The following is a 5,512-nucleotide window of genomic DNA, read 5'->3' as shown; positions in this document are numbered from 1 at the left end:
AGCATGATTACAAGAGACAAGGCTCTTTTAATGAGGTCTTGGCAAGTCTAGAGTGATTCTATCACCATTTTTGGAGGATCCATCCTCATCAACAACTATCCACCTTTGAAAATCTCTCTTGTAAATTTCTTACCTCTCTCTTCTCTCCCTAATAAGCTTATGTCTAGCCAAAGCTAGACTATTGTAAATATCTCCTATCCTCTACATCCTACCCACATTCTCTCATCTTCTCTCTCTATTGACTCTGGTATTTTAAATAATGAGGAGACAGGATGGGAGCCACAGTCACATGCACCCCATTTTCCTAGTCACCAAAGTGGGACACTCACCTCAAATAGAAATATTGCTAAATCCTCCACTCCTTCCCTATATAAGGAGGCCATGAGAACACAAACACACACACACACACACCTATCCATACACACTCTTGTGCTACATGCTTGTAGCATGAACCCTAATCACATAATCACAACACCATCACCATGCACAAAAGATGAGCACCACACCTCCACAACACTTGTAATTAAGGGTTGAAGGCACAATTTCAAGAAGAAAAAAAGGGTGGACACACTCATGATATTCCTCGCCATCAACTCCCATCTCTCCATTATGCCTCCTACGATCTTGTCCCCTTCTCATTTTCCTACCATACGCTACCTATTGTATTCATCTTTTCCAAGCAATCAACACACTCCATCTTGGTGCCATACTTTGTGTTGCTTTGGATACATCTCATTGTGAGTATGGTATATGCTTGTTCCTTGCCCTTTTTTTTTTCCTGCTTATGTAAAGGTGTGCGGATTCGCCACCATACACACACACTCTCTCTCCCTCTCATATTCCTATCATCTTGCTACTTTCATCTTGAGGTGTGCGGATTCGCCACCTCTTGTATGATAAGTGAGCGTACTCGCAAGTTTCCCCTACCTCATTATCTTCCTTACTAACATGCATGAGTAGCGAGCCCATTCTCACTCACTCACCACTCCTGTCACCTTATTCTCCGACCACCCCATTCCACATTTGGGCTTGGATCTTGAAATTGTTTTCCATGGCATGCTTCATTGTGTATATGTATGCGTCCTAGCCGCATATCTTGCTAGGTGGTGTCCCTATTGTGTATCCCCCATGATGAGGCCATTGTGCATAGTCTTGGTGTAGAGGCCACCGGGTCTATTTTTCACTTCCGCCTCTCAGTAGACAGATTCCAGGTGTTTTTGGTGAGGTGGTTATGCTATCTAGCTTGCTACTTGTGCTCATGGCAGAGACAGGTGATCGATCAGATTGTGACCTCTCACAGATGCGCATGTTTGATGGGTCAGACTTTGCGGCATGGAGAGATTGTATGCTTGATGCACTGACACAGCGAGGGTTGCATCAACCATTGAGTGGTGATGCAGGTAGACCTTCAAACATGTCTGAAGATCAGTGGCAGGATCTAGAGGAGATGGCACTATCTATGCTCTCTTTGCACCTTGCAGAATCTGTATATGCTCTTGTTATGTATGAGACTACTTCGAGAGCACTTTGGCGCAGATTACATGATATGTATGATAGATCTGAGTCATCAAGGACTCGTGTGAGACATGTACATTCACGAGTATGCCGAAAGGTGATATGTTGGTATTGTGGTCATTTTGGACACGTTAGACGGCACTGTTTTCGTCGTATGCGACATCGTAGGAGACATGGCAATCTCAGAGATGTATGTAGTGATGACATGGACTCAGTTGCTTTGACAGTTGAGGTAGATGTAGATGACGGGAGCAAAGCGAACCCCGAACCCCCGACGGCCTCTAAAACACCGGGGACCGAATGGCGCGCCTCGAGCCTATCATGGTAAAGCAAACAGGGGGCACCACCTAGTTTCAGCGGCTAGGACGTAAACAACACACCACCATAACAAAGTTTTCATCCAAGAGAGATGGATGCTTGGGAGTAATGATGAAGAGGAAAGGGAATGAGATCAAGTGAGAGAGAGAGAGAGAGAGAGAGAGAGAGTGAGGGAGGGGGTATAGCGGCTTAGTACTTAGGCACCACAAAAGGATGGCGAATCCGCACACCCTTCACACATACACAAGCTCACTCCAAAACACAAGACTAGGTGGCGATTCCGCACACCTCACATGGGAAAAACATTGCAAGAAAACATACTCACAAAACCTCAAGCTTTATTTAGAGAATTAGGCGATGAAATGGGGAGCATAGGGTAGGGGAATGAGAAGGGATAGAGTGGTAGAGCACATGGCGGATAGGTGGGAGTTGATGGTGAAGACTCGCACGAGGATTATGGCCATCATCCTTCATTTAGTTGCCCTTCATCTTCCATAGCCAAGGGTGTAGAGGTCATGCTCAAGACAAGCATGGTGATTGCGGTGATGGTGTGGGTGTGTGTGTGTGCACTAGGCACACACAGTGCATAGTGTGTTCTTTGGTGATGTTGTGTCCTTAGTGTGATGGTGAACCCTCTTTATATAGGGGAGGAGGGGGGAGAAATTTTAGAATTTAGAAATGAAGAAATCATTATCTACATAGGCCATGTGACTGTGGGCCCCACTTGTCTGGCTGTGTGTATATGTGCCAGAACAGCAGTCTCATGAGAGAGAGACTAAGAGAGAGAGATGTGTTGATGAAAAAAAGTGAGAGGTGACATGGAGAGTAAAGTAATTACAAGAGGGGAGAGAGGGGAGTGTGTTCAGAGGTGAATTTGTGTGCAGATGTGTGTGAACACAAGAAAAATCAAGTAACCACCGGGTGGGGATGGGTCTGTGGGCACCTTTTTTCAGTGAAACTGAGTGTGTGTGAGTGTGGGGGAGGTTATTTAGCTACAAGACAAGAGACATGGCGCCCTTTAGAGAGAGAGGGGGGTATTTGGGTCATGGGATATGATAGGAGAGAGAAAGAGGGGGTGGGGTATACTATTTTGGAAGATAGGGTAAGTTGCATGTGATAACTAGGGTGCATTATTGGTGAGTTATAATGCATTATTGGTGAGAGGTGGGATAGCTTGAGGGGAGAGAGAAAGGAGAAAGGACAAGGGGAAGAGAGAAAGGAGAAAGGACAAGGGGAAGAGAGAGGGGGTTGACCTTTTGAGTGGAGGAGAGGAAAAGGAACACACGATGGGGCAACAGTGAAGAAAAAGGAGGCAAGGTGGGGATGGGCTACCCCGCAGGCATGAGGTGGCCTATTTTACCTTTCTTATATATTTACATAATCATACTTTATTTTTTTTCTTACTTTTTCCCAATGCTTTTTATCACTCCCTCCCTAAGAGGGGATTTTCATGGGGTGGGGACAAGAGAAGAGGGGTATGGGAGCTTGGCTTGTGAAAAGCCCCCATCATAGTGTCGGAGTAGACTAGTGACGGGGATGTCACTTTTATCTCGAGCTATGCACGAGATGCTATACATGTGGATAGTGCACTCCCTTCGCAGTGGTTGCTAGACGCAAATGCTATGTTTCATGTCACGTCGCATCGTGAATGGTTTTGTAGCTATTCTAGTGGGATGCTTGGCAGTGTACGTTTGACCGATGGATCGGTGCATGCGATAGCAGGTGCAGGAGATGTGAGACTGTCATTACCGAGTGGTGCATCTTACTTGTTACGACATGTGCACTATGTACCAGATTTGACAGTGAGTTTGATCTCGATTGGTCAGCTTAGAGATTGTGGATGTCAGATTTTGCTTCGAGAGCGAGATTTTGTGATGCATTTGGGTTCGCTAGTGATTGCGAGAGGTGCCAGAAGTGGTACAGGTTACCCATTGCATGTGGATCACGGGAGAGACGATGTTGTCCCTGTGATCATGCAGGCAGGGAGACAACGAGAGAGCAGGCGAGTCTCTTTTGCTTGTGGGTTGCAGGATGCTTTGCATGGAGTGCAGAGCAGTGACCTTGTTGTGCAGGTTGCATCTATGGATGCACAGGTAGAGCGGGACAGCTCTAGTGAGTCACAGCAGGATGAGTCATCAAAGGTGATGACAGAGATGACTTACATGGATGTTGAGATGTCAGATATTGTGGAGTCATTTCTTGATATGCTTATGCCATAGCTTGATGCAGATTCAGGACAGATGGATACTCTTGGTACACATGTGATATGTGGTGGGCACGAGGAGTCACTCCATAGCTCGGAGTCAGAGTGCCATGGTCTCTATGATAGGGGATAGGATTGCCATGAGTTGAGTTCTGAGTTGGAGGTGGCAGAGGTTGCTAGGGTTGCATCAACGTTCGGTGTCCTCATGTACGAGATGCTGATTTCGAGGCCTGACATAGCAGCTATAGTGGGAGATTTACAGTAGGGTTGATTAGTTGTTTGATGACTGATCTCGGCATAGAGCATAGGGGAGGTTTGCAGGTATTGGACCGATACTTGCAGGAGTGCATGAGCTCTTGTAGACTCTTTGTAGAGCTTGGAGCTAGCTCTGTGTGGCTTCCGCTGTTTGTCTATCAGTAGAGCCGGATGCACTAGCTCATCGAGAGTCAGTGGACATAGGTTGAGAGAATCTCTCACCTTCTATTAGTTGTACACTAGTAGATCTTGCTTAAAGGCACATTGGCCTTTAAGTGGGAGGTTGTTGGGGTTAAGGCCTATGTGCCTTGACTGGTCGCCCAGGTCATGGGCGCCCGCCCACTGTTACCCTATACTTATAGTGAGTATAATGTATAGGGGGCTGCTCACTCTTTGAGTCTCCCCACCCATATCTGTGTGTCGTGTGTCTCCTTCTCTCTCTCACTCTCCGTATGTGGTGCTCCCCGATCCCCTTCAACACAAACTCATTTTGTGGATCATTCTCACTTGGTGAAAGTTGAGTAAGTCCACCTCCTTCTCCAAGCTTGTGAGGAATGATAGCCTACATCAAAACTCTTGGCTATGGAATGCAAATCCAACCAAGAGCCATGCTTCAATGCTTAAGGTTTCCATCTTCTCCATATTCATTACTATGCTATTATGTATGCTAGCAAGAAGAGTGATGAAAAGTGAGGAATTATTTCTTTCTCCTATGGAATATTTCTTCTTCCTCTTCCCTGTTCTCATTCCCCGCTAGCTCTCTCCACCTTCAAAGGTGTTTGAGGCCTTGGGACTGAGGCTTGGGATAGTTAATGCTTTCTACAAATTTTATGTTATGCTTGTGATGCATGAAGCTTTCCATCTTCATTGCATCACCTGGGTTACAAGGAACACAAAGATTGTATTGTACCAAGTCTCTCTTGATGGGAGAAACTATAATACAAATGCCTATTGGAGGGTGGACCGGCTCCATATGAATCCGGTCCTCAACTGTTGTCATGTTCTCTAAACTCCTTCTCTTGCAAAAGTATTGTTCATGTCAAGTTAACTAAGTACCATGTTTATGTTGCTACCATCAATTAAGTTCACCCACTATGCTCACAAAGTAATCTCTCAAAAGTGCTTCACCTAATTTCTTAATTTTGCTACTTTCAAAGTTCATAGGCCATTTCCATTACACATCCAATTTACTATCACACAAAGTTTGCACCAGCCATTTAG

This window comes from Adiantum capillus-veneris, chromosome 4 (assembly GCF_014529385.1).
Source record: "Adiantum capillus-veneris isolate H3 chromosome 4, ASM1452938v2, whole genome shotgun sequence".
NCBI classification, from domain to species: Eukaryota; Viridiplantae; Streptophyta; class Polypodiopsida; order Polypodiales; family Pteridaceae; genus Adiantum; species Adiantum capillus-veneris.
This window is presented reverse-complemented; position numbering follows the sequence as displayed.